The following is a 12,229-nucleotide window of genomic DNA, read 5'->3' as shown; positions in this document are numbered from 1 at the left end:
AAGATGATTGGCAGGGCAGTTTACCGTGACAGGATGCATGTAATAACCAAAAGAGCTGTCCGTTAAAGCTTGTAAGAACTGATTTTCCTGCTAAGACAAAAGCTGAGATAAAACACACCCTACAATAAAGCAATAAAACACACCCTGGACAGAAGATCTCGAAAAAAGAGCACAGGACATTGTCTTGTCCAAACTTTTCTCATTCCTTATTTCTTTTTCCTCAAGTCACCAAAAGCTCACTAAGATTGTTAGATTATCACATATGATGTATCTTGTGAATCTATTGTTTTTCCTTTTCATGTTTGGTATCATTTTAAATGTCTCAGTGTGACTGGTAAAATGGTCTTAATTTCATTGCAGTCATTGGTATTATGAGAAAGATTTAAAACTTAGGAGAATTCTGTTCTCCTCTTTGGGTGTTGAAGATGGCGCTGCTGTGAATAAGGTTTGTAGTGGTCAGATGTCTTCTTTGGCGGCTTCAGTCTTCACAGTCCACAATCCAAGTACAAAAAATCAAGTTTTTGTTTTGTAATTTTCATAGAAAATAATGCATTCTGGGTAATATTTTTCATTTTTGCGACACCTTTTTGTCATTTTCCTTTCAGAAATATACCATGAATCAGGGCTTGATAACTTTTTGCTCACAAGCCACTGTCTTGTGGTTTTCCCAAAGTTACTAGCCACTTCACTGGCCACAGTTTTGACATCGATACCTTAAAATGCCATATAGATATTTTTAATGTAATCTCATAATTTGGCAGCAGGTATATTAGGCTGATATCACTTTAAGACCTGACGCATGGATCCATTATACTGTTACACATGTGTTTTCTTTCTCAGCTGTTTACATTCATTTAAAACATAACTGACTGTGTTTACATGAATATTCGCCAAGACTGGTATTTTGACATTATTTTGTGTGTATTTTACTGTTTAAGCGCAATAAACAGCGAATAAGAACTCAATTTAGTACTCTGAAGTGGCTCTGTGTGCCACACTTTTTGTGTGAGAACAAAATCTGCAGGAATGAGTAAAACTATGCGCAATCCCAGGCCAAAATTCAAGCTGTAAAAGCAATAATATTCATCCGGAGAAAATGAAAAATGAGGGAGGCGGGTTTGTGTGTCATTCGCTGTTGGAGAGATGAGAGAAAGAGCAGCTGGTATCGTGTATCTATTCTGTGGGAAATGAGTATTGGAAGCATTTCAGATATTTCAGTATCGATAGGCCTATATATTGAAAAATGTATATTTTTTTTAATTATACATTGCACTTAGTTTATTATTTCAGATGCCTTTTTAAAAGACTACAACTGAAAAATGTATATATTAGCTATAGGCTATAGCCTATAAAATTAAAGCTGCCAAAGTGGCTATAGGAGTAACTGCATTACACGCCACTGCTGAAATCCAAACACATTTGGCGGCTGTTAATGTCAAGCCCTGCCGTGATTTAACAACGCTCTGAAGTCGACAATCAGAGGCCCTGTTCCAAATCACACCTTAGACCCTCATTCACTATTCTCTGCATTAGTTCACTAATATAGTCCACTTGACTCTGCTTAGTTCAGTTATTTCTGATATAACAAAATTAAATTTGTTCAGACAAACAAACTCAAAGAATCCAGCAGTTTATGAGAAAATCTGATCTTCTTTTATTAGCATTTATCAGATGAACATGAAAAGTTCCTTTCCCAAAAGTTTTTAATTTGGGTTCAAGTTCAAGGCACTTTTTGAACAACATTGGTTCATATTTGTAAAAATACAAATCCCTGAAACATAAAAAAAAAAAAAAAAAAAATCAACCAAAGTCCAGTTCATACTGATTGATATCATGGTCAGATCTGTGGTACAAGCTTTTGTGAGGAGTTTAGTGTATATGAATATTGCTCTGCCACTTTTTCTTACAATATTAACATATTTACAATGAGCAAAAAAAACCCCAAAAATGTATTAAAAAAATTATATATATATATATTCACAATTTCAGGTAAAAACACATTTCTACAATGACATTATATATTAAAAATCACTGAAGGGCATACAAAATGTGCTGTCATTGTTTTATCAAGTACGTTTTCTTTCTGTAGAAATTGTGCTGTCACATTCCTCCAGACAAGCATGATAAATTATGTTTTATTAAAGTTCGGGAGGAGCACGTCCAGATAATGAAACCTAATTAAACACATGTGGAGCACATTCAGATAATCAAACCTAATTAGACACGAGTGGAGCACACTGTTAATCAACGAGTTAAGAGGTGTTTATATTACAGCAAACTTACCTCCGTTCGTTGACATTCAACACTGGTGTCATTAATGCAGCCATTTAGACATGGAATGTTATAAATACTCTCAGCAAATTGTTTCAACAACTAATAAATCAAATAAAGCTGTCCATCTAACTTGTTCTCTAATGAAGGAATGTACAGTACAAGACTGTGCAGCAGTCAATTTAATGCCATCTTGGTAAGGTTGAGGAAGTTAAAAAGCATGATGTTAAAGTGATGTCTCTTTGGCAGCTTCAGTTGGATTAGGAGACGTCCCATTGGCAGCGTTCTTCATTAGAGGCTCAGTCTGATTAGGAGACGTCCCATTGGCAGCGTTCTTCATTAGAGGCTCAGTCTGATTAGGAGACGTCCCATTGGCAGCGTTCTTCATTAGAGGCTCAGTCTGATTAGGAGACGTCCCATTGGCAGTGTTCTTCTTCAGAGGCTCAGTCTGATTAGGAGTCGTCCCATTGGCAGCGTTCTTCATTAGAGGCTCAGTCTGATTAGGAGACGTCCCATTGGCAGTGTTCTTCTTCAGAGGCTCAGTCTGATTAGGAGTCGTCCCATTGGCAGCGTTCTTCATTAGAGGCTCAGTCTGATTAGGAGACGTCCCATTGGCAGCGTTCTTCATTAGAGGCTCAGTCTGATTAGGAGACGTCCCATTGGCAGTGTTCTTCTTCAGAGGCTCAGTCTGATTAGAAGTCGTCCCATTGGCAGCGTTCTTCATTAGAGGCTCAGTCTGATTAGGAGACGTCCCATTGGCAGCGTTCTTCATTAGAGGCTCAGTCGGATTAAGAATCGTCCCATTGGCAGCGTTCCCCATTCGAGGCTCAGTCTGATTAGGAGACGTCCCATTGGCAGCGTTCCCCATTCGAGGCTCAGTCTGATTAGGAGACGTCCCATTGGCAGCGTTCCCCATTAGAGGCTCAGTCTGATTAGGAGACGTCCCATGGGCAGTGTTCTTCTTCAGAGGCTCAGTCTGATTAGGAGTCGTCCCATTGGCAGCGTTCTTCATTAGAGGCTCAGTCTGATTAGGAGACGTCCCATTGGCAGTGTTCTTCTTCAGAGGCTCAGTCTGATTAGGAGTCGTCCCATTGGCAGCGTTCTTCATTAGAGGCTCAGTCTGATTAGGAGACGTCCCATTGGCAGCGTTCTTCATTAGAGGCTCAGTCGGATTAAGAATCGTCCCATTGGCAGCGTTCCCCATTCGAGGCTCAGTCTGATTAGGAGACGTCCCATTGGCAGCGTTCCCCATTCGAGGCTCAGTCTGATTAGGAGACGTCCCATTGGCAGCGTTCCCCATTAGAGGCTCAGTCTGATTAGGAGACGTCCCATGGGCAGTGTTCTTCTTCAGAGGCTCAGTCTGATTAGGAGTCGTCCCATTGGCAGCGTTCTTCATTAGAGGCTCAGTCTGATTAGGAGACGTCCCATTGGCAGTGTTCTTCTTCAGAGGCTCAGTCTGATTAGGAGTCGTCCCATTGGCAGCGTTCTTCATTAGAGGCTCAGTCTGATTAGGAGACGTCCCATTGGCAGTGTTCTTCTTCAGAGGCTCAGTCTGATTAGGAGTCGTCCCATTGGCAGCGTTCTTCATTAGAGGCTCAGTCTGATTAGGAGACGTCCCATTGGCAGCGTTCTTCATTAGAGGCTCAGTCGGATTAAGAATCGTCCCATTGGCAGCGTTCCCCATTCGAGGCTCAGTCTGATTAGGAGACGTCCCATTGGCAGCGTTCCCCATTCGAGGCTCAGTCTGATTAGGAGACGTCCCATTGGCAGCGTTCCCCATTAGAGGCTCAGTCTGATTAGGAGACGTCCCATGGGCAGTGTTCTTCTTCAGAGGCTCAGTCTGATTAGGAGTCGTCCCATTGGCAGCGTTCTTCATTAGAGGCTCAGTCTGATTAGGAGACGTCCCATTGGCAGTGTTCTTCTTCAGAGGCTCAGTCTGATTAGGAGTCGTCCCATTGGCAGCGTTCTTCATTAGAGGCTCAGTCTGATTAGGAGACGTCCCATTGGCAGCGTTCTTCATTAGAGGCTCAGTCGGATTAAGAATCGTCCCATTGGCAGCGTTCCCCATTCGAGGCTCAGTCTGATTAGGAGACGTCCCATTGGCAGCGTTCCCCATTCGAGGCTCAGTCTGATTAGGAGACGTCCCATTGGCAGCGTTCCCCATTAGAGGCTCAGTCTGATTAGGAGACGTCCCATTAGCAGCATTCTTTATTGGAGGCTGATTAGGACATGTCCCATTGGCAGCGTTCTTCATTAGAGGCTCTGCTTTTACGCTAGTCTGCAATCCGCCATAAAACTAAAAAGAAGAAGACATAACGTAGTGAGAAAAGAACGCATATTCAGAAGCAGCTCCACCACTGTAAGTTTTAAGGCTTTTTTTGTCATAATCTCCGTGTATGCAACGGAGAGCCATTTAAAATGTTTGTGCACATTTTTATAATCCGACTGGCTGGTGTTTTGCCTGGAGTCAAACGTAACGTTACACTTGTATGAATGTGTGATGTACAATAAAAGTTATCAAAAATAACCAGTCAAGTTTTGTCCATCATTTGAACGGGGTCCGCTAACGTTACAAACCATTTATTTATTTATTTTGTCCATACTGTTGCTTCTTTGAGTTCATTCACGGAACTGCGTCACATTTGTAACTGCGTCACATATCGTACGTTCGATGTGTATCGCTTAGCAGAGGAGCGATTACAGAAATTAACGTCTTACAATGGTCAAGCAAAACACACACAGCAAAATACAGATAATAAATTATTTTCTGTCGAATATAAGATATTAGAGCTGGTATAACCGGCCCGCAGAGAGAGTGTATCAAATGTCTTACCGTAGTGCAAAAACGACCCCGCAGAGATAAGCAGAAATAAGATCATTTTAGCAGAAAATTATCAACAATAATAGGCTATTATAGTAATACTGATTGGATCCTTCCTCTGCAGTACAAGACGATAAAAAAAGATAGCTATCTTTAGCTGATGCGATCTGCCCCTCCCATGCTAGTGGGCCTGAGTCTTGCTAGCTATATGATAGCGCTAGTTGGTACCCAGGAATAGACTTTTGTCCACTGTTAGAGTAAATTATATTTTAGTGAATCTCTGACAGCACACACGTCACAGTTTTAAGTTTGGGTGTCATGTAAAGAGCATTCAGGTCTTTTCAGAGATTGGAGGTTTCACCATGATGACAACAACAACTCCTTTGGTCTTTAAAAATGACAAGCCCTCCATCGAATGAGTGACAAACAAAACAAAGTATATATATTTTTTATCTTTTGTCAACACTGAATCTAACACTTCACATATTTAACTATTCAAAATGTGTATTGGTCAAGCAGGTAGCCTAACTTTTTACAAGGTTTCTAAGGAGAAGATGGATGCACATTTTATCAGTCCTGTTACCAAAACTCATGTGCCATTTAAAAAAAGCATGTCAAATAATTCCTTTGTTTTCCACTCAAAAAGGTGTTTATTTTAAATAAATGGTTGGTTATATGTTCAAATAATTGATATGTGATAATTGATTGTGACTAAAAAAATCACTATATATTAAGGCAATGTGTATTTTTCTTTTTAAAGACAGGTCTCAAGTTGATACATTTTTTCATGGACCAAATAAAACTCATTAAAAAAAACAACAACAACTGTGTTTTAACTTTATTTATTAAAAAAAAAAAATATAGAGATTTAGTAACAGGAATATAAACACTTGGTAACAGGAATGTGTCTATATGTGTGTGCATGAGACTTCTGTGTTGAAGGGATATGCTATGTGCGTGCTAGTAGTACTTCACAGCAAAGGAGGTGGAAAGAGAAAAGAGGAGAAGAGAGAGGTAAGGAAAGACAAAAATTCTGGTCCACACTCCAATACAGTAGGCGGCGACCTTAATGTTGGTGCTACCCGTCATAAAATCAAAGAAAAAGGGTGGGGGGACAGAGATTTTTGGTTGTGTCTCATTCCCTTGCAGCATGCCATGGTTTGGGTGTTTCTAGCAATTGTATAGTATTGGTTCTTTCCATCTTTTTCAAAAAATAAAGACAAAAAGTTAAGGTCACTGAGTAGTGGACTGACTCATGGAAAACTCAGTGAAAACTCATGAAACAGAGGCATATAGTATTATGTTAATATTCATCTAATCAACTAATATTTAACTATTGAATCAACAAAACAGAGGGCTGTTACTCATATTTTTCATATGAGTAACAGGACTGAAAGTAACAGGATTTAGTTTTTAAGCAAAACGTTATCAAATACACGACATAAGGCCACATGGCATATACGTGCTAATAGAGATTGACCTTCAGTCATAGTTACAATTTCATCAAATATACAGAAATTAAAATGAGAGGATGTTGTGTTGGGTTCTTAAGATAATAATAAAGACGTAGCTGGATGGATTCACATAGTATACTTTATTATTCACTGGCAAACTACTCCCCGGTACAACCTTCTCATTGCCCTATACTGCCGCCTAGTGCCCTGGCAGTGTAACAATATTATAGATCACACCACATCTCCCTTTCTGAAAAGCAATAGACTGTGACCTATATAGTTATCACCAGATTGCATAAAACTCTTAAACTCACTTTTGTATCCTTGTGAAACATGCTCACTATAACACATTGCTTTACAGTACTTATTTAACACTCGTCTTTCCTGTAAACTATTAGTGAGGCCGGATTACACTAAAGAATATGAACTCTTTGAGGCCTCTTTAAGCTACACATGAACACACAGTAGTCACCCTAGACAGTTAACACCAAACAGGATTCAACTTCCTATTAAACTCGTATAACACTTAAATTACTAAACCTCCCTGTTTAGCCCCAATACATTTAGCATACTTTCTTTCTTTTTTTTTTTTTAGTTCTCACAGATTCAGTCTATCTGGCTTTGTGATAGCCCTGCCAGATCTGGTTCTCACAGTTTGGGGAGTGTTCTTAAGCCCCTCCGAGGACACCTGTCCAGTGTCTGTCGAAGTATCCTGCAGGTCAACCCCTGCAGCATGCTCTTGTATGTTACTGCTGTTGTCTGCCGACATGGGCATAAGGTGGCGGCGATTCCTCCTTAAAGTGCCCTGTGGTCCACTGACCAGGTAAGATCTAGGTGTTTCATGTGCGGCTGTCACAGTACCTGTAGATCTTGTATCTGTGATCCACACTTGATCTCCTGGTGACAGGTCAGAGAGATTTCTCACTCTGTGTCTGCGGTCGTAGTTGCTTGCATCCATCCATCTCTTCTCCCTTTCTTTGCACTGCACCGTCCGAAGGTCTGGAATAGCTGGCTCCAACACCGCCGGGAAAGCTGGCACTGTGGTGCGCAGGCGGCGCCCCATAAGCAGCTGAGCTGGACTGAAGCCGTTGCTCAAAGGAGTGCTCCTGTAAGCCAGCAGCGCACGGTAAGGGTCAGTTGCTTTCTTCAGCAGGTTTTTGATGGTTTGGACAGCACGCTCGGCCTCGCCGTTGCTTTGAGGGTATCTTGGGCTGCTCGTTACATGCACAAATTCATACTCTTTGGCGAAGGCCGACATGTGAGCCCCCGCAAACTGAGGCCCGTTGTCTGTGACTAGAATTTCCGGTATGCCGTGCCTGGCGAAAATTGACTTGAGGTGCATTACCACATCCACACTCCTTGTCGGGCTCAGCTGGGCCACCTCCACGTACCTGGAAAAATAGTCCACGACAAGCAAGTAGTCTTTGTTTTTCAAAGTAAACAAATCAGCCCCAAGCTTCTGCCATGGCCTATCGGGTAGTTTGGAAGGCATAAGAGGCTCAGTCACATTTGCACGTTCTTTAACGCACGCCGTGCATTTCAACACCAGCTCTCCTATTTGGCTGCTTAGCCCCGGCCACCACACGGATTGCTTGGCTCGTTCACGGCATTTGACTATTCCCTGGTGTCCTTCATGAATTTTCTCCAGCACTCTATTCCTCATTACTGAAGGGACAATTAGCCTAGTACCCCGCAATAACAGTCCATTGTGAGTGCTGAGAACAGCCCTTTCAGTCCAGTAGGGTCTTACTAGCACATCCAGTCTGCTGCGATCTGGCCAGCCCTCGATGCAGTACTTCATCACTTCAGCGCACACGCTGTCTGCACTCAGCTGTTTCCGCAGCTCGGACAGGTAAGCCTCGCTTGCTGGTAAGTGTTCCATTACAGAGTCCACATATATGTTTGTTTCCTCCATTAAGCCATCTCCATCGGTCACGCCATCCTTCAGCGGCGCCCGTGACAGTGTGTCTGCTGTAGTAAGGCTTTTCCCTGAGACGTGCGAGATTGTGTACCTGTATCTCATGAGTCTCATCCTGAATCTTTGTATTCTAGGTGGGAGAGAATCCAGGGCTTGTCCACCCAGCAGGCTCACGAGGGGTTTGTGGTCTGTCTCCAGCTCAAAATGGAGACCGATGATGAAGTCACTGAATCTTTCGCATGCCCAAGTCAGGGCCAGTGCTTCCTTCTCCACTTGCGCATAGCGCTGCTCCGTGCTCGTGAGTGCCCTGGACGCATATGCCACCGGCGCCCAGGTCCCCTTGCATTTCTGCAGAAGTACACTGCCTAGCCCATATGACGAGGCATCGGCTGAGATTTTCAGTTCTTTGTTTGGGTCATAAAGCTGCAGGACCGGAGTGGACGCTAACTCTTGCTTGAGGCTGGTGAATGCCTTCTGCTGTTCGGGCCCCCAATACCACAGGTTTTTTTTTGACAGCAGGTCTCTGAGAGCTTTGTCCTTTTCAGCCAGGTTGGGCACAAACTTGCCTAGTTGATTCACCATGCCCAGAAAGCTCCTGAGCTCGCTGATGTTGTGTGGCGGATCCATCTCTCGTACAGCACGTGTCTTTTCTGGATCTGAGTTTATCCCATATGCCGAGATGATGTATCCGAGAAACTTCACCTTGGTTTTGCTGAACTCACACTTGGCTGTGTTCAATGTGATGCCAGCCGCCTGTGCCCTCTGCAGGACCGCATGCACCCGTGTGTCATGCTCTGCCTGTGTGGAACCCCATATAAGGACATCGTCCATGTGGCAGACGACTCCTTCCAAGCCTTCTGTCACTTCCGTTACCATCCGGTTTTGAAAATGTTCTGGAGCAAAGGCAATACCAAATGGTAAGCGGTTGAAGAAGAAGCGCCCAAATGGGGTGATAAAAGTGGTGTAATGGGCACAGTCTTTTGATAATGGGATCTGCCAAAACCCCATGTTGGCGTCCAGTTTTGTGAATATCTTTGCTCCAGACAGCATGCCTAGCGTCTGGTCCACCGACGGGAGGATAAACTTTTCCCTGCACACCGCTTCGTTGAGGGGAGAGAGGTCAACACAGATCCGGATTTTATCCTTAGATTTCTTTGGTGCGACCACCATGCCAGAGCACCACTCCGTTGGCTGCTCAATCCGGCTGATGACTCCCAGCTGCTCCATGCGCTGGAGTTCCTGCTTTACTTTTCCCATCAAGGGCAGTGGGACACGACGAGGCACTTTCAAAGACACGGGCTTGGCATCTGGTCTGAGCTTAATTGTGTACTGCTGCTGTACTAAACCTAACCCGCCGCACAGCTTTGGATATTGTTGTTTTACAGAGTCCAAGTCAATACTATCTACTCTGGCAACCAGTCTGAGGTTAACTGAGGCGGGTCTACTCAGCAGAGCTGTGTTCAAGTGTTTCACTACATAAATGTCCTCTGTGGTGCGTTTATCACCACTTTTCAGAATTTCTCTAGCTACGCCCACTACAGAGAGAGGTACACGGCCTGGCCCAAACAGTGCTTTATTACCTGGGGTGAGGTTGTATGAGGTGCCACTGCATATCTGTCTGTACACCTGCTCCGGTATGACAGTAACGTCGGCTCCTGTATCAATCTTGAACCTCACATTAGTATGCCTTACTTGTAAGTCTACAGACCATGCATCTTCTCCTGCATCAATGGTTCCCAGGAATAAGTCGCCATCTTCCGTGACAGCACTCACACATTTGGTAGACTTGCACACTTTGCCATAATGCCCTCTCTTACCACAGTTGTGGCAGTCTGCATTCTTTGCTGGGCACTGGAACTTAGCATGCATATTTCCACATTTAGGGCATGACTTATGCTCTGCTCCTGATTGTGCTTCATGCTTGTCTTTGTACAGTTTAGCTGGCTGTCTTTTATTTTTCCATGCTTGCTGTTTTGCTTTCCTAGTGTGTACAGCATCCACTGTAGTTTTAATAGCATGTGCAGCATCTCCTCTCAGATCTGTTTGTTGCCGTTTAATGTCCTCTGCTTGTCTGACCATATTAATGGCTTTTGCCAGATCCAGCCTGCTCTCCATCTGCATTTTCTGTGAAAGCACATTGTCTCTGATGCCTACTACGATCCTGTCCCTCAACAGTTCATCGCGCAGTGCCCCGTACTCACAATCTTCAGCCAGTGCATATAAAGCAGTTATAAATGAGTCCGCAGATTCGGACGGCCCCTGTGCTCGCTGGTTAAATTTAGCCCTTTGGTAAATCACTTTTTTCTTCGGCACGAAAAAGTTTGTGAAGCCGTCCCTGACGGAGCTGTACACCAGTTTCTGTTCGGCGGTTAAAGTCAGCCCTTTTAATACGTCATCTGCCTCGTCTCCCATGCAATATATTAGCGTGTTTACCTGGTTAGCATCTGTTGACTTGTCCAGGTCGCTAGCCACTCTGAAGCGCTCAAACCGTCTTATCCATTTTTCCCAGTCTTGTGGCTTTGAAAAGTCGAAGGATTCCGGCGGGTTTATTGAGAACGTTGCACATACTTTAGCAGGAGGCTGTGGAGGGTCGTTCTGTTCATGCCCGGCAGCCTGCTGTCCTCGTTGCGAGTGCGACATGCTTGCTAACCTTGCTTAACTTTAACTTCTCCACTTCTGTTTCCTTCCTCCTCTTCTCATATAATGTCCGCTATCGATCCTTTCACTCACAGTAGCTCCACTTCTGACACCATGTTGTGTTGGGTTCTTAAGATAATAATAAAGACGTAGCTGGATGGATTCACATAGTATACTTTATTATTCACTGGCAAACTACTCCCCGGTACAACCTTCTCATTGCCCTATACTGCCGCCTAGTGCCCTGGCAGTGTAACAATATTATAGATCACACCACAGAGGACTTACTTTTGGCCTTCTAATGGCCTGCATAAGATCCAGATGATGCAACTTCCTGTTGAAAATGTTTCAAGTTTTTCAGAGGGGGGAATGTGTGAGGGAGGGTAACAGGACTGAGTGAAAACCTGGGGACATGACTATGCATTTATATAACACATTATGGATTTCTTACGAATTGTTTTAAAGCATAATGGTATATTGAGTCATACAACAATGGAAATAAAAAGTTTTCTGAAAGATTTTAATGATTATATTTCATGATAAAGTTTAGTTATAGATAGCAGGGACATGTAACACATGCTATTTGTTAGTGTTCTCTGTAGTTTTTATTAATGTTTTAAATTATATATTTTAAATTTGCTGTTAGATTGATGTTCAGGACACTTTGCTTAATAGTAAAATCTATTTTAAACTTCATTTTCATGCATATTTATACATACAATGTCCTGGGGACAGAAATATACCCATTCGGTGGAATGGCTCAACATTAATTCAATGATCAAATTTAGCACTTGGAATAATAATTTGGAATTATGATAATATTTTGTAATTATCATTTAAATCGGACGAATTGTTTGTCATAAATAAACATCTAAGGAAAATGTTAAGGGGTTTCTAATCAAAATATGACTTTCTGTTACAAAACCGGGCATTGATTTCATACACTGTAGTGGACATCAGGACATCATGTTTATCAGGCATTTTAGGAGACACAAGTGAATAGGGTAAGCAATTATATATCAATATTCCTATGAAATATTAGATAATGTTATGAAAATATTACCAATTATTACTCATATTATTACACTTTATTTTATATATATATATATATATATATATATATATATA

General features: G+C 42.5%; 1 protein-coding gene across 1 annotated transcript in view; it reads left to right on the top strand.

Annotated features, from left to right (window-relative positions):
• The window catches only part of LOC307169636 (uncharacterized protein), a gene marked incomplete at its 5' end in the record, with an annotated part of 128,026 nt that overhangs the window by 103,507 nt on the left and 12,290 nt on the right, over nt 1–12,229 (top strand). The window lies entirely within an intron of this gene.

This window comes from Squalius cephalus (genome assembly GCF_949319135.1).
Source record: "Squalius cephalus genome assembly, chromosome: 13".
NCBI lineage: Eukaryota > Metazoa > Chordata > Actinopteri > Cypriniformes > Leuciscidae > Squalius > Squalius cephalus.
Note: the sequence above shows the minus strand (reverse complement) of the source record. Positions and strands in the feature narration are given on the sequence as shown.